Source organism: Pogona vitticeps, chromosome 2 (assembly GCF_051106095.1).
Source record: "Pogona vitticeps strain Pit_001003342236 chromosome 2, PviZW2.1, whole genome shotgun sequence".
In the NCBI taxonomy this organism is placed as follows: domain Eukaryota; kingdom Metazoa; phylum Chordata; class Lepidosauria; order Squamata; family Agamidae; genus Pogona; species Pogona vitticeps.
Window position 1 is genome coordinate 229,754,009 of NC_135784.1, and position 18,408 is coordinate 229,772,416.

Here is an 18,408-nt window from a genome sequence, read left to right on the forward strand (position 1 = left end):
GGTATTGAAAGGAAATGAACTGGCTTTCATTACTAATGTTGACTTATGATTCACACTAATTAGACTATGACAAGGCATTTATCATTGTTGTTGTTTAGTCGTTAAGTCGTGTCCGACTCTTTGTGACTCCATGGACCAGAGCACGCCAGGCCCTCCTGTCTTCCACTGCCTCCCGGAGTTTGGTCAAATTCATTTTATCATTCATTGTCTAGAAAAAAGACATAACATATATCTATTATTAAACATCCATGTTCCTCCAGGAAATATACTGAAACTTGGCTACAGTTAAAAACTGGTGAAGTGCCAAAGCAAGGGAATAACACAAATTCCTTTATGTGCCAACTTTGCAAATAAACACACCGGAAGGACTATACTCCCTCCACTGGCAAACTGTTTTTGGACTTTAAATTGCACTGCTGGTTTATATTTACACTGCCAGCAGTGCTTTAAAAGAGGGATCATGCTTAACAATTTGACATCACACACTCACTAAAATAAGAACATTTTCCCAAATTAAAATCAAGGGAAGCGGGTCCATTAGGATATTGTGTGCAGGAATAGGTAGGTAGAATTTTTTAAAAAGCACATCTCTGTCTTAAAAACATTCAGCAGAAAATATGAAAGACCTCACACATCCATCATCACGTGCACATGGATGCCACACCAAGAGATGTCTTTCACATGACAGAAAGATCAACAAAGACCTAGCAATTACAACACTACCGCAAAAATATTTATACCATTGTAGACACAGACAGTTAAGAAAATGATCTGCAAAACCAAGGGCTTCTCTTGTGACACTCCCTCAGAAGGGACCCGATTAAAACTTCCCATAGAAACAAACCAGTTTTTTCTGGAGAATTATTCTGAGATCACAATACTTGATCTCTTAACTAGCACTCAGGATTGCTCTTTTAATTACCTGTGAACAAAATACAATATTTAATATAACATTTTTATATTTTTAATATAATTCTCATCATTTTCAAATATTTTCCTTTATGTACTAACTAGCCCCTCTCTCTTATACTATTCATCAGATTCCTACAAAGGATTATATCAAACTGTTAGTCTCAACTATCACAGGCATGCTATTTTACTAGAAAAACTATACAATTGAGTTTAAGAGTCATAAAATAATAATTTGGTCCAAGTGTAATACCTGATATGCTATAGAAACAAAAGTTGCAACTGCTCCTGTTGGCAAAGCAAACTGTATGAATGGGTTAGAGTTACATCAGACAACAAAAATCTTACTTATAAAGTTGCAACTGTGCTAAAGAGAAGAAATAAAGAAGTAATCAAGCCCTTCAAAGGAACAACAACAAAAACAAATGTAAGATGTTTCATACAATATGAAAGAGGCAGGTGCTCCCACCCATATTGGCAATATGGAGCCAAAATATTTGCCATGACAACAGCCAAATAAAGAAGACCCCATTAAATTTTACATGGCATGAAAATTGCCAGCTTAAAATCATAAGGCAGAGGAGTCATTTTTAAAGGTTGAAGTCATTAAACCGTATTGCTTAGGTTTAAGATGTTGACGTGCTTAGCTTTCAAGCCCACTCATAAAGTTCTTTTTTAAAAATCAGGTTTCTTTTAACAGACATCAAGTTTGCACAAACACCAGCTTCCAGCTGTAACAAAACAAATAAAGCAGCATATAACAATTCTCAGGGCTTGAAAATTTTTAGAAAGTCTCACTAGTCACCATGACCAGACTATAGCTTTGCAATTTATGTTAACAAATTTAAACGGAGCACTTGTTCACTTTTATTTCTATGTAACAATGCGTACAAACCAAAATAAATTGTATTACGTACATGGTATTCGCCTATGTCTTCTTAGTAGAAAATGCACTGCTGTCAGAGGGGTTGCACTTGTGTCCTTGAACATGCTTGGTAGTTTTAGCACTGAAGTTCCATTTATCGATGGCTTTAGTAGGGTTAAACCGTGGTAGTGGAGGTCCATTTAGATTCATCAACATAAGGACATCTAAGCTTTCATTCTCTAAACACGATCTGAATTTATTTTTGATCAGATTCATCTGGCTGAAACCCCTTTCACAGCTAACTGTAGAAACAGATAGAACAGAGGCAATTTTAAGAAGCTTCAGAAGAACAGGAAACCTACCCCCCATGGTGATTCACTGCCTTTCCCAATAAATCCACTGAAGACAGACCTTATGCACATATTTTGAATTCATACCATTCATCCAGGGCTTTCTGAATTATGTCTTCTTTGCCCTTGTGTTGCAAAAGGTCTTTGTAATGAGATACAAGTAAAGTTACTTCTAACCAAAACTTTCCAAGGACGGTTCTGGCCATGTGAAAGTATCAAATACAATGGTGCCTCGCACAACGGTCGCTCCGTAGAGCGACGAATCCGCACAACGATGCCGTTTTTGCGATCGCAAATGCGATCGCAAAACGGCACCTACATAGGGGAAAATTCACAGAGCAAAGGTCAGTAAGCGGTTCGCTTACCGACCTTCGCTTTGCGACCCGCCGATCAGCTGTTCCGCGGCTTCAAAATGGCCGCCGGAACAGCCGAAAGGGGCCGGGGTGCAGCGTTTTCGCGCCCTTGGTAAGCAAGGGGAGCGCACGAAAACGCTGCGGAAGCCCCGAAATGGCTGCGCGCAACCATTTTGGGGCTTCCGGCAGCGTTTTCGCGCGCTCCCCTTGCTTACCAAGGGAGCGAAAACGCTGCGCCCCGCCATTTCGGCTGTTCCGGCGGCCATTTTGGACCTGCCGGACAGCTGATCGCAGCGTTTTCGCGCCCTCGTTCAGCGAGGGGAGGGCGCGAAAATGGCTGCCGGCTATACCGGAACATCGCACAACGGTGAGTATTCGGCCAAATTGGAACGCATTAAACCCTGTTTAATGCGTTCCAATGGCTTTTTACTTTCCGTAGTGCGATGTTTCACACAGCGAGGGTTAATCCGGAACGGATTAACCTCGCTGTGCAAGGCACCACTGTATTGACATAGATGTTAATATGCCATCTGTAGCAGTGTTCAAAAAGCGCATCTTTATGTCAGCCATTCCCAATCTCAAAAATTTTTCTATCACAAACTTTTTTTGTTCCTTTGTAATTTCATCAAGCTGGATTTCATTGTACAGTGGTGCCTCGCATTACGACGTTAATTCGTTCCAGCGAAATCGCTGTAGAACGAAAACGTCATAATGTGAAATAAAGAAGCCCATAGAAACGCATTAAAACCCGATTAATGAGTTCCTATGGGCTTGAAACTCACCGCCCAGTGAAGATCCTCCATAGCACGGCCATTTTCGCTGCCTGTACAGCGAGGAATCCGTCCCAGAAAAGAGCTGGGAGCCATTTTTTTTTACCCAGCAGCCTTTTGAAACCGCCGATCAGCTGGCTAAAAATTGTCGTTTTGCGAGAATCGGTTCCCGAAGCAGGAATTCCACCATAGGAAACATCGCTTTGCGATCACTTTTGCAATCGCAAAAAGTTCATCATAATGCAATTTCGTTGTTAAACGGGGCGCTCGTCTTGCAAGGCACCACTGTAGATCCCAGTCACTGAAGTATTGTTTATAAATTCAATCTACATAGGTCCTGGAGTTTTTTTCAGTTCTTCAAGACTGGCTATTGTTTTCTTGATATGAATCTGCACTTGATTTATTAGCAGAAAAGTCAGTTTTTTCAAAGGCAACAAAAAATCATGGAGAAAATGCAAAGTTCTTAAGAATCTGTACTTTTTAAGGGTCTTCAGAATGCCTTTAGCTTTGTTGCTGTCGCTCTCCTTCCCACAACTCACATTTTCAACGTGTGTCACAAGAGATCTCCAGTCTTCAATGATAGCTTTGATAGTCCCACTTTGCTGGCTAACCAACATACTCTATACAAATTCTGCAATTTCAGCAGTTTTGTTGACAGAACTTCTACTGTTTCTGACAACTGCTTTTGCTTTTTATTGAACCTGTTGTAGAATTTGTACACAGAAATTAGGCAATGGTCAATTTCATCAATATAAGATACCCCTTTAAGTGACTTCAGCACACCTAGCTGAAGTCTGTGTGCAACACAATGAAGAGTTGTGATATGCCTTGCACAATTGGTAATTTTAGTTGTCAAAACATTAACACCCCCTATCCTCAAAGGTGCTCCATCAGTTGCCAGACCAACTAAACATGTTCCATGTCTCCAATCCAAGTTCACTCTTTGGAGTTCCTTGTCTATGGTGTCTAGGTAGCCTGAGGCAGTGCTATTTGCTAAGGGAGCACAATAGCTAAATATGATTCCTTGACACCACTAGCATTTATATACCTAACAAATGATACATTCCTCCACATCAGGTCTATCAGTGGAACCATCTAGTAACACAGAAACAAATTCTGAGGCTTTTATGTCAGCAACAACATCTTCTTTCACACTTTGTGCAATGTAATGTATAAACTTCTTACACTGTTTATTATTGGTATGTTCTTCTAGCACTTCCACATTAAGTTTACCTACAAGCTCGGCAAGACCTCTAATATCAGTAAAGGGCTTATTGTTTGGGGCAATATAAAAACTTATATTAAATAATACTTCTAAATGAAAGAACATTTTTCCGTCCATACTTTTTAGACACTTTGCCAAGGAAGAATTTTCTGGGCATTTTTGAACATCTAATGCTTCCATGCACCTCATGTGTGGAGCTGAAAAATTGTGAAACTCGAAAGTCTCGTGACGAAGTTGTTGTTTGAATCCATTGACACGTGAAGATGAATCGCACAATCTTTTGAACTGTGGACACACTGAACATCTTGCAATACCACTCTCAACATTATACTCTAACAATTTAAACTCCTCCTTCCACTTTAACAGATTTTTTCTTTTTCCACTTTTTTAACTCTCAACTGTAGACGCAGCACTAGAAACATATGGTAATTGCGGGGCACCTTGTACTGTACAGTTTCCATTGTTCTCTGATCTTAACATAAGAGATTGTTTTTTTTTTAAAAAAAATTAAACAGATTTTTGGACCTTTTCTTTACCCCCTCACACATGAGCAAACAATTGACAGGATTCACCAGGCCAGGAGTTTCTACTTAGGACATAGTAATTTTGGAAGCTGTGTGCTCCCCATTTTAATTTTTAAATGTCTCCACCAAAAATAAAACTAAAAGCAAAAGCATCCGTCCTCTTAAGGAGTCACGGTTCCCTCTCACTCCAGGATGTGTCCTCATTCAGTTGAAATTGGGAGCAGGGAATCTCCATATTCGACAGCAGGGATTACTCTACAGTCTCCTGCAGAGCTATATATCTATGTGCTGCTCGAACTCTCTTCTCGAGTGAAGAGGGCTGTTTTCCTTTTGCAATGGGAGGGGGGAGGGGAGGACTGCAGGATGAGAGAGAGAGAGACAGTCGGAGGGTAAGGAGGCAGGGAGCTGTGGCTCATCAAGTAGCATTTTTCTCTTGTCACAGATGATTGGGTGAGAAGCCCTAACAATTCCACTTGCACTGTGTTCTCCAAATTCATTTGTGAATTACCTTATGTTATAGAGTTCAATGCCCCAGTTTGTCAACCATGAACAGTCTGACCAGATACCACGGTCTCTCGTCCTTTCATAAATACAGCCCATCTCCTTAGATCCACAGTGTACAATCTTTAAGCTAGATGTTTATATGTACACTGTTTCTGGTTATATATGCACAGAACCACTCTATTGTTTTTGCTGCAACAGATGAACATAGCTACCCCCTTGGAAATATTAAACAAGAAATCCAAGGGCAAAGAGTGAGGCCTAACTTATTACTGTATACTCAGATTTACCTTGCATCTGATTGTATTCGACTAAAACAACAAATTAATTTAGATGCCCTGAAAATTTCTTGCACATAATGCCCCAACTTTCTATTCTACCCTAAGGCCTGAAAGATCACATAATTTCAGGCCTTATGGTAGAATGGAAAATTGGGGCTTTTTCTATTTTTCTTTTTTCTTTTTTGCAAGGAAATGTCAGGGTATCTAAATTAATTTGTAGATTATAGTTTACAGTTCTGGTTTCAATATTATTTCATCTATGGAAACATCCTGTTGTTTCAGATTCCCTCTTGTAAGATTTGCATGTAAAATATGCAAATGGATAAACATACAATGTATTAAATTATCTTTTTGACACAATTTATCACTCAAAAAACTTACAAGACTTTAAAAAAGGAAAATGCATTGGGAAAGAAGATAAAAGGACATAACAAGGACAACAGCAACACAACTTATACAAGACTACTTTAAATAAAAGCCATCTTTGTCTAACAGCAGCAGGACAAGAAAGGAGGAGCCAAGCTAGCTTCCCCTGATGGGGAGTTCCAGAGCAACTAAGTTTGGGGGATGAATCCAGGAGTACATCCAAGCTATAATCTTCAAGGGAACTGTAACCAGACCAAAGATATATTAAATTCCTATACCTTGATCTACCCCTCAACTCACAAGGAGTACTGTCCTGTCTAGTTTAAGCTTCCCTGCTTGTTGATTTGATTACTATCCCACTTATCTTTTTAAACTGGGAACCAAGGCAGCTCACAACAACTTTTAGAAGATGTAGATAAAAACATTACACATTAAGAAACAAATCAAATGACAACATTAAAACAAAACTAAATTTAAGGCACTTTAAGAGCACATCAAATAAAGTGGTTACCTATTAGAAGTAAACTTATTGTCAAAACACCCAAATTTTAAAAAAGTATTTCTCTGCTGGTGCAAAAAATTAGGAGGAAACCAGACTAATTTCTTCTGGGATAATAACAATCTTGCATGCGATTACCACTGGGTGTTGGTGGAAGAGTTTTCATAAGCTTTGTGCCACTAACCAATCACCAGAGTCCTTTTTCCCACCTCTAGCATCTGAGAGAAGCCCCTTCAGACCCTTCTCTTCTTGTCTGTCCTGCTTGCATTTATTTGCTCGCTCACTCTTCCTTAGACCTTTCTGACCATGCAGTCACGGAGGCAGTTTCTCCTGCATGTCGAGACTGCAAGCTTCCTTTTATTCTTCTGTTTTTAACTACTGATCACAGCTGTAATATCCTTTTTTTCCTTTCTTCTACTCAAAATACTTCTAGAGTGATTTTAACAAATAACTTACAATCTTCAAAAAAGAACAGGAAGAAGCAAAAAATTAAATTTCATCAGGAAATCATAAAAGCAAATAAAAACCATGTTAAAAAAACCATTAAAATCAATTAAATACAGTGGTGCCTTGCTTAGTGACGTTAATCCAGTGGTGTCGAACTGTGGCCCTCCAGATGTTCTTGGCCTTCAACTCCCAGAAATCCTGGCCAGCAGAGGTGGTGGTGAAGGCTTCTGGGAGTTGAAGTCCAAGAACATCTGGAGGGCCACAGTTCGACACCACTGCGTTAATCCGTTCCAGGAAAAACGTTGCTAAGCGGTTCATCGCTAAACGGAATAAAAAAGCCCATAGAAACGCATTAAAATGTGTTTAATGCGTTCCTATGGGCTTCAAAACTGACCTTATGCGAAGATCCATAAGGGCAGCCATTTTCGGTGCCTCTAAAGTGAGGCAAAACAGCGGGCGGACGTTTTGGAACCGCCGGCCATTTTGGAACCGCCGATCAGCTGGCCGAAAATGGGGGCTTTGCGATGATCGCTTCCCCGCGATCATCACAAAGCGATTTTTTCCCATAGGTGCCATCGCTAAGCAATCGCTCTGGTGAATGCCAAAACCCCATCGCTAAGCGATTTCATCGCTCAACGGAGCGATCGCTAAGCAAGGCACCACTGTATACTAAAACCATTATCAATTAGGTGCTCAGCTAAAAAACTTGGTGGGTTAAACTTTGTATGCCAGTTTTAAAATGTGTGTGTTTACAATCTACTTAAAAGTAGTCACAGAGGAAAGTAATCACAATTTTGAAGAGTGTGCCCGCCACAGTCCGGGAGTCTCCATCATAGCTGTAAAGCAGACCTCTAACATAATATTCTTAAGAGAGCCTCTCCTGAAAATCTTAATATTCAAACACACTCATAACAAGACAAGTAACCCCTTAGTCAGGGGCCAAGCCATTTAATGTGTTAAAGGTGAAAAACAACATATTGAATTGGAGCTGGTGAGCAACTCAAAATCAGCAAAGGTCTTTCAGTATCAGGGTCAAATGATCATGATACCATGTACCTCTTAGCAGTGTTGCTGCTATGTTACACCAACTGAAGATCCCAGGTACCTTCACTGACACTAACTGAAGATCCCAGTGTTACATACAGCACTGATGTTACCTGTCTGTCATGGGTTTGGAGGGAAAGTTCCATCCTATGGGGAGTGGAAGGCGGGACATCAGGAGGAGGGGCTGTACTGTATATATATGGGGATCCTGTGTGGAGAAGTTTAGAAGCTGAAGGTGAGCTGAAGGAGAAGCTGGGAAGAAGAAGCTTGAGTGGGAGTCTGTGTGTCAGACAGGGTACTACTGTGTGTCAGTCAGTACCAACCTGATAGGTTCAGGTGTCTGTATGGGTAGCCAGAACTGATAGGTTCAGGGTCTGTGCTTTATTTAAAGGCGTTCTGTGTGAACCAAACTGGTGTATGTATGATTGAGACTAAGCCACGTTACTGTATCTTATTCACTTGATCATTTTATTTTCCCTGTGTGTTATTTAAATAAACCTTATTCCTTTGTTTGTTAAAAATCCATTCCTGGTCTGTGTGACTCCTTACAGGGAATGGTTGGTGGCAGCTTAGTGAAACTGTGGCATATCCCAGTAGGTCTGGGGTTGTCACACCCAGACCCTCTTCAAAGGTAGCCCCACATACAGCGAATTTCAGACATCATGTAACTAAGGTAGGGTTCCCAATCTTGGATAACTCAGGTATTCTTGTACTGCTTGTCCCAGAGGTTTTCACTACTAGCTGGGCTGGCCAGAGTTTCTGGGAGTTGCAGTCCAAGATCACCCAAGGTTAAGAACCACTGAACTAGGACATGGATACTGTTGTGAAGTCACATCAGGTTAAGAAAGCTGGTGCAGTAAGCAAAGTTGTGCAAAGGTACTCCTCATCACTGCTGCCACTTGAGAATCCAAGGGCAGAACCTGACCTACTAGCGATGTGCAGCTCCTTCTAAAACAGGTTGAATCCAAACGCTCAAATCTGATTTACTATTGACCAGCAGCACATCTGTCTTGTCAGGATTTAACTTCAGCTCATTCAGCCCATTATTGAGTTCAGACACCATTCAAGGATCCCGACTGCTTCCTCTGTGACAAGGAGGAATAGAACTGGGTGTTATCAGCATATTGATAGTTTTAGAAGAGGTAGCCATGTTAGCATGTTAGGCAAAAACAAAACCAAAATGAAAAAATAAAGAAGACAAAACCATTGTGGTACCATAACTGCTATATTTTAATGTGAACTTTTGTGGACAAGCCCACTTATTTGGAGCATGGTGACATCATATTGAGGCCCTGAAAGACAAAAGCCATGGCACTGAAGAGTACTCCTTCTCATGCACATTACTTTTTGAGTATCTCCCAACAGGAAAGAAATCAGGGCTACCATAATAGAAGCAATCTGACTGGATTCAAATGCCACCAGGAAATTCAGAAAAATTAATAAAGTTGGTTCATCTACCAAGGTGATCAGAGCAGTCCCATATCTTAGCCGAAAGCCTGAATTAAATATACTGTATCCAGATAATCAGTATCATCTGGACATGAGGAACTGCATAATTCACTACAGTAACAGCACAGCTCACCACAGCAAATTATCACTAAGAAGATGCCAACTGTGTTAGGAGGCCCACGCCTGACTGTGTAAGCAATTTATTATTTAGTAGCAATTTGGCACGGTGAACTAAGCAATTTAATGTATGCACTTGCACATCAATAATAGGAGTCTGGTCGATATAACCTAGGGTTGCATCTAATGAAGTGGGCTGCAATCCATGAAAGCTTTTGGCAAATGAAACTGGTTAGTTTTTAACATCCCATAGAACTCACTGGTTTTGTTGCAAAAGACCAACCAAAGACAAAAGACTCTCTGAAAATTTCTGTAATAAATAAAACCAATTTCCTCAACTGCTGAATCATACTCTGAATTGAACCAGTATATTGTTTAGAGAGGCAACATATTTATTTTACCCACAGCCTGAGTATGTTTCTCAAGTACGCTAGAGATCTACATTGTTTAGTGAGAGCATAAAGGATGCTGATAAGCATTTTAGCAGCATGCACAACACCACTGCCAACAACATGAGTGCCCATAAGTCATGTTTTACTTCACACCGGCAATAAAATTCTTCAGTTCTACAATTTTATTACATCTGTCAGCTTGTATAGCCAACCAAGCCCTTCCACCCACCCACCCACCCACTCAAAAAAGATAACTTGGCACAGTTTTATCAGCTGCAGCTCGCTCTGAAAATGTGACTAAGCCACAGCAAGTTATTTAGAAACAGGAGAATGATTGCCCTTTTCTTCCTTGGCAAGCCTGCTCCATCATTAGCAACTGCTTTAACAGCAGGTGCAGAGTAATCATATAGTAGCTCTTTCACAATTGATTTTTCTCTTTATACATCAATCCAAAAGAAGGTAAATTAAAACAAAAATAAGTAAATTTCAGTTCCTTGCTTTCAACAGGTAGATATTTTATCATACAAACTACAAAGTCACTTAATCCGATTGTGGAAGCACTCTATCAGTTCCATAAAATATGAACCCCAGTTGCCGAACGGCAGTGCTGTGTTTCATAAAGTATCATTTTAGTAATCAGGGCATAAAAGTGAAAGGTTCATGAGGAGAAGGTGCTTTCCCTAATGCAAGGAGCAGCCCCAGCTGGAGAAGCATCTCTCTAGATCCTAGTCCAGGCCTTTTAAGATGCACTGAGTTTAACAGCACATCAAAGGACTAAATGCACTTGCAACTTGGAATCCATATGCAAAACAGTGCCATTTCTCCTTTATGCGTGTTTGTAAAAAATCTGTTCCACCTGCAATCAAAACAGACATTTAACTCCAAAAGGCTAGCCATGCTGTTGTCATCTTTTTCTTGATAATTTCAAGAAAAATCTCCATTACACTCTTAAAGACTAATTTAAATCAACTGATGCACAAATCATTATACTCATCTGACAGACTATACATAATATAAACAATTTAATGCTAGAGGTTTCTTTTGTAGCCAATTGTTGGTTAATGCACCCTTTTCAAGATTACAGAACTGCTTGTCAGGGAGGATGGAGAGGTGTCACCATTTTGTGCTGTACCCATAGGTGCCTATGGCAGCAGCACAATCAAGCTCTCCCTGTTTGGTGGCCATTTTTTATTTTTCTGGGCTCCTATGTCCTTCTATATTCCCTGATTCCGAGCACCAGAGAGGTGCTCATAGAATAAAAGAAAATCACCAGCAGATATAGGCTGTGTGTGTTTTCCAGGTTTTGGTAGTAGCATTTAGAAATTCACAGTTCTTAAACCGAATAAGACTTAAGTAGGAATTAACATAACAATACAGTATTTTATTTGCAAGGCTGGAACAAGATAGTAGGTTAGACTGAATCAGATGTTGATAGTACTTTAAGTGACTTACATCTGTATCTGCTTAAATTTTCCCTGACCTCTCCACTTTCCCACCATCAAGTCCCTCCTCCTCTTTTTCAACTTTTGAACTTTAAAAGTGACCCTCTTTGATTTCAGACAACATTTGATCTGATCTTTCATGCTGCTTCTCCACTCCTCAGTTCCTCCCTTCACAGCATTCCACATGTTGTGACTGGCTGAGCCAAAGAGAGGGCACAGCCACCTGTAAAGTCTCTAGGTTTGTTTGGTTTTTTACAAGTAAACATACCGGTAGTTCAATTCACTTCTGTTATCTTGATCTCAAGATAACGAGATAAGCTTTTTAAAAAACAGACATCATATCTGTTTTAAAGTTGCATTCAGTCTATTTCGTAAGCACTACGAACATTCCGGAGTCCTGGCTGCGAGACACCGCACTGCAGCAATTGCCATCTCCCTTCCTCTCCTTCCATACCCTTCCCTGAGGAGAAACAAAATGTAACTGCCATAGCATTGTTGTGTTTCTCCAGGTTAGGAAAAAAAAACATAATGAAATACTAGCTGCTCCCATATCAGTTTTGAAGAAAAAATACATTTCCCCAGCCTAGGAACGCAAGTCAGTGCTAAAGCCAGAAGTTGGCAGGTATGCTGGCACAATAACCCAGCTTGTCCTCAGGGCAGTTCTCCTGGGCAGTTTCCCAGTTTCTGAATTATGATGTTATATAATGATTCTCCATGCCCATAACAATAACATACTCTTGCGCACCATCTGATCACTCCCATTGCAACTAGGGAAACCTAAGCAAGACAACAGACTTTCTGACTATAGTTGGTTTAGTACGGCATGCAAACCAACAACTCTTTTGTGCCTCTCTCCTCACAAACTACTGAATATGTTTGGACATCATGCTAAAGCAGGAATCTTTGGGAACTCTGGGTTTACCAAGATAAGCTAGCATCTTGCCTCCTGAAGCCGAATCATTACTGATGCAAGTGAGAGTGATCAGGCTGCATCTATCACCATTTTGCTCATATAAGGCACTCTATGTATCTGCAGAAGGCTAGCTCATCATGACATGCAAACCAGTCCAGAACAAACCATGATTTATTACTGTCTCATAAGGGGCAAGATAACAAAGGAACACACATTTTGCTAAACTCGTTATGGACAGGAAGCCCACAGTAATTTCAGCGAAGTCCACTGTGTGTCATTTACACAAGAGATGGATGCTACATGGAAGCAACCAAGGAGCATGCATAACATAATAATTTATTTACATTACTCCAGAATTCCCATAATATCTAAATGCACTAGATACATTTATATTACTAAAAATCAGAAATTATTATTTTAAAATAAAAAACTGGAATTCTTAATCGAAATTCAACTCTTTTTTCAAAGAAAAGCACAGGTATAATTGTGAAGTCACTACTAATATTTACATGTATTTACACAGAGCATCTATTAACTTTTAAAAAACACAGATTGGTAAAAACACAAGTTAGAAACTATTTTCATAGGTACTGCAGCAATTCTAAAAATACATTACTACAGCTATATTACACACAAACAGTCTGATACATATGACTGCTGTCATCACTATATGTTTGGTCAAAGCAAATAATTTAATGTAACAACACTTCTGTGGTAGCAAAAATAACTAATTACGTTGCGCTATACTTTCCACATGCATATTAGTTTATGCAATTTTTGCCAACTTGGTAGTACAGTTCTTCACACATATACAGTACCATCATCACTTTATTTCTTTGTTACATTTATATTCCTTTCTTCAATGAGTTCGACTGTGGCATGCACATTCCCTCTTTTCCCCACTTTCTCTGTGCAAAAACCTTGCGAGGTATATCAGGCTGAGAGAATAAGATGGCCCTAGGGCAACAGTTGATTTTCATAGCTCGGTCAGAATTTGAATCAATATTCTAACTACTAGAGCACAATGGCTCTCTTACCCATTCTCTGTTTCCCCATTTAACTGTGAGATTATTCAGTTTTCACATTTCCCAACATAGGAATGAAACCACAGAACTAAATTATCTTCAGACCATTCTAATATCACTATTTATTACAATTACCCACCACAGAAAGGTTTTCCCCCTCTACATATCTTATTTTCAGTCACTTTCTGTCATCTCTCAGTAAGAGACATTTTTCTGACAATCTGTAAAATTTTGGGGGGAAAATATGAAGAAATATACATAGTCTTGGTTGCAGCAGTATTATCTGATTTGTAGGCATTGTTTCAAAATGTAGAAGAACACCATATAAATATAATTAGATGTATGCATCATTCATCAGCCTAAATTAAACAGAGTTGAATGGGAACCGATAAATAAATGATTAACTATTAGACTCCGTGGTCTAGCCAGCACTAAGTGGTAGAATCAGTATCACATAGTGTGACTTGGACCACAGAGAGGAAGGAAAACAAAATGAAATAAGTAATAAAGACATGACAAACAAATCTGCTGCGTCTTGAAAGAGGTCTCTGCTGAAAGCAGAATGTCTTCTGTGGTGAAGAATGTCTGATGAAGCTCTTTTTAAACAGGTGTATATTCAAGAGGCTGTTTGGAGATCTACAAAAGGCAACTGGTATCATTGTGCATGTGCATGCATACCCAAACACAATTCCGTAGATTACTTTGTAATGTAACTAACGCTACAGAAAACAACTTTGCTGCAAATGAAGCAGCAAGGTATAGAACTAATTATATAGATAAATAATGAACCTGAAATCTGCAATCCAAAACAGCTTGGCTTGGACATGGTGTGCAAAATTTCTCATTGCCAAAGAGGCTGCTTTTCAAAAGGACCAGATGCTTGTTTCTTTGGGAGCAAGAACCGTTGCAGCAAAACCAAAATAAGGTCTGGCAGAATACATTATCCTCTGAGCATCTCTCCCTTGCAGCCAAAAGATCAGTTCCCTGTGATAAACAGGGAGATCTACAAATACTGTAGCACAGATTTGCTGGTTACTGACTACTGAGCAAGAAAGCTTGAGATGTCCAATGGCATTTGGAATTTGCTGGAGAAGAGCAGATCTTTTAATAAAGGCAAAAACTTCAACCCTGAGAGAGGAAGTGACTAACGGTGCCAGAAGGTAATAAAATCACCCAGCAACTGAAGTTATGAAACAGTGTACCAGGTCAGTGCAGTCATCATATTGAGCTCTCATGCTTCTCTGTTAAACTTAAAATGGAAAAGAAGCTAAGTAATAAGCCAATACTAGGTGGCCAAGTAAACATGGAACTTTTTATTTCACACCAGTTCCATATTAAACCTACTATGGCAAACTTGTTAACCTGTGCTCTTCCTTGTCCCCAAACAAAGACTTGTTTAATTATTGTCGTGTTGTTAGCGACCACAGACAGTGGCAAAGCCATTATTTCTTCCAAGATAAAATTCTGGTCCTTTGTTGTGGTTTCCTGTGTCATAAGGAATAAGATGTGTATTGCTTCATATGCCTAAACGGTGTTTTAACTACTCAGAAATCAGTCATTATGGTAAAAAAACATTGTTTAACTGAGTTGGGATAGTCCTTACTAGTGATAAATCTCTCAACTCGGTATGAAAATCAACAAACTTAGCCACAAAATAACAGGCAACTGAAATTGAGAGAAAACTGTGAAATATATGTCTGCCAATACTTAAAAGTTAAGAGCTAAAAATGAACATTGATTAAATAAATGGAAAAATTTTTACATATTACCAAAAGATTGTAAGACTGTGTGCCAATGAAATTTCCAATTAGAATGAAGATGTTTGCAAAAGCCCCTTTCCAAATAATTATTTTTCTGTCATCAATCGTTTGCACTTTTCTTTGCAGCCATTTCAAATCAACGTAATTTTTTCTTCTTATAATGCTGACTCATTGCACTTCCCATCTATTACATTTTCTTGTCAGGGAAATATTCCTCATCCATAGTATATGATTCTCATGACTCCAACAGACAATTAAGTTGTCATCTCCCTTTACGCCTTTCGTGTCATTTACTGAAAGCAACAGCATGACACACACTATGTGAGCTTAAGGACCACCGGTAGAGAATAGTTGGACAGTGTTACTTGGCCTGTGGTGTAGATGTTTGTATTCTTAAGAGAGGGATTTTAGTGGGTGGGGAGTGTTTGGGGATTTTTTATGTGTGTGCACGTGGGTCTGGTCTCTGGGTGTCTGTGTGAATTTCATTGTATGGGTACACTATGTATATACTTACAATGACAATAAATGTATTTGATTTAAACTAGTTTACACTTTGTGGGTGGCAAGATAATTGCTGAAGTACGTGAAAGAGATGTAGATTGTACTCCCATTAATTAGAGTAAGCAATTGAATCTGTAATGGTGCACTGCTCAGATCAAACCAAACCAGTCCGTGGAACCAGGCAAAAGTCATCATAGTGTCAGTTCCAAGAGAACACCAAGGGCAGTGATGGCTAAACTTTTTGAGCCCGAGTGCCCAAACTGGAGGAAAAAATATACATCCAGCAGGTGATGGGGGCAGAAGTGGCAGCAGAAGGGAGAATCCCAGGCAGGGAGGTGCCTCCAGACCCTGCTCAGGATCCGCCTCCAATTGTGCCCAACCCCCACCAGCACCAGCTGCTCTGGATCCTGGCCTGCCACTTCTCAGGGCGCTAGCACCACGACTGCAGCCACCTCCTCAGGTTTGGCTGCCGGGGTAGCGATCTGTCCACTTATGGCTCGTGTGCCCGCAGAGAGGGCTCTGTGTGCCAGCTGTGGCACGCATACCATAGGTTTGCCATCAGTGACGTATGGCAAGTCTCTTATGGGATAAGGAGGAAACAGAAACCTGTGACACCATACATATTAATACTTTCATGGACTGAAGTCTACTTATAAAAGCTTATGCCATAGTAATTCTTGCTATTCTTCTTAGCTACTCTATCATACTACAAGCATACTGGGTTACATCTAGTTGTAGATAAGACCCACCAAAATTATGAGAAAAATTAGTTACATCTAAATGAGGGCCTACTGTTTTCCCGGAGTCTGTCTATGCATTACGATATCCAAAGCCAAACAAGTGCTGTTAGTTCAATAACATACATGAAAAGCACTGAAGACCACAAACCAAAGAAGTACCAAATACTTACACAGGACATAAGGCAATGTTCAAATACTGACTAGGTAGCAAATTACATGATGAAGCATCAGTCACTATCATCAAATATTCACAAGGGAGAGAGAAAAGCAAAAAGGTAAGTGGGGAAACTCCTAGTATGCAACATGGACAATACTGACAGCACTTCTCCGAGGCATGTCATGTGGGCATGTCCAGGGGTAGCCCCTTTTTGCATTTGTGATTAACATGGTACAGTATTAGAAAAATATTTTACATCTGTAAATATGTATGATTTTAAATCACACTCCTGAAGCCTGGAACTTAACCGATGGCCAGTGCTGCTGAATTTTACAAACTCTTAGTACCATCAGAAGATTTACACTTCAAGGGTGGAAATATAAAAACACACTACTCATCATTCAATGGTCAGATCTCACTACTTTAGCTATGCATCAATGCCTGTTCTTCTGATGCAAACTCTGAATGATATCTTCTTTGTCACATAATTAGTTTCTAATAATGTATATGTCTAGCCAATGATCACCTGTTGAATATTTTCCCCCTTTCCTCTCCTTACCTTGTTCTCGTTTGAGTAAACAGAAGTTAGTATAATTTAAATTTGGAGAGGGAGTTAGAGGTGCTGTGTTTGGACTCTTGGGATAGCACAACTTTATTGCAGTGATATTAGGAAACTCACTCTGGCATGTTCCAGTAAATGGTGCTCTGGCTGACACACTGGACATAAAACCCAGGACCCAGAACAAATCTCCACCCAGCCACAACGCCTAGTGGGTTATCTTGGCCCTTTCACCGTCTCTTTGCCTAACTTGTTTTACAAGGTTCTGGTACAGATAAAAGAAAATATTAAAATTATAATTGTTTCTCTGTCGTACTGAGTCCTGCGAAACAGAGTCGATCACAGCAATCTTGAGAGGCAGCTAAGGATGCAAACTTGAGAAGTGATTCTGACAAACATAGCCTTGCAAGACACACCACCGCCAGATGCTCCTTCCATTATCTCTTCCTATCACAATGACAGGCATTTTGCCAGTGCTGCTTTACACAGAGATGTAAAAGCTAGAGGTGTAATTGCCTGGGGTGGAGTGGGAATATTTATCCCAATGTTATATCTCTATGTGAAATATTACTCTACAAACCTCTCATTTATCTTCATACAGCCCTGTGAAGTAGGAAACTATTATTCCCATCTTACAGATATGGAACTGAGGCTTGCCACCTAATGAGCACATTAAAGATCTGTTACTGATGTATTTTAATTTACAATACATCCACTCAGCCACAGTGGCATTATTCTGAATAGGGGAAAGCACATTTCTCAGATAAAAGCATTGGCTAAGAAACAAAAGTAAAATAAAATGCCATCCATTCTTGACATTCCAAAAGAAGGCGAAGCATGAATGGATCGGCGATCAAAGGCTTAATACAACATGATAGTTTGATGCAGTGTATTCCACACATAAGATCAAAAGGTCTTTGTTATAATACAGTCAAACTGTGGTGTTAGTAATATTAGAGTATCAGAATTCTAGTGCTGCTAGAATCAATACCCAAAGGAATACATAGTACAACTTTTTTTTGTTCTAAATCAATTGGTGGCTGAAATTCAATACAAGCTGCAACTAGAGTAAGCCCCAATGGATCAGTGGAATTTACCAAATCTCCACTGATTCGATGGGCCTACTCTAATTGCAATTCACTCCTCAATTTCAGCCAATGTCACTTATTGAATCATAACTATATTAGCAACCCTTTCTAGTTACTTCTGAAGGACATTT

At 39.7% G+C, this 18,408-nt stretch overlaps 1 protein-coding gene across 2 annotated transcripts in view; it reads right to left on the bottom strand.

The window, feature by feature from the left end:
• JAK2 (Janus kinase 2) overlaps window positions 1-18,408 on the bottom strand; it is a 97,095-nt gene that overhangs the window by 69,506 nt on the left and 9,181 nt on the right. The window contains exon 3 of one of the 2 annotated variants that reach the window (XM_020801536.3): window positions 1,827-2,076. The exons of the other annotated variant lie outside the window; for it this stretch is intronic. The gene's annotated coding sequence lies outside the window, so the exon portion shown is untranslated. The remainder of the gene's footprint in view (window positions 1-1,826; window positions 2,077-18,408) is intronic. 2 annotated transcript variants of the gene reach the window in all.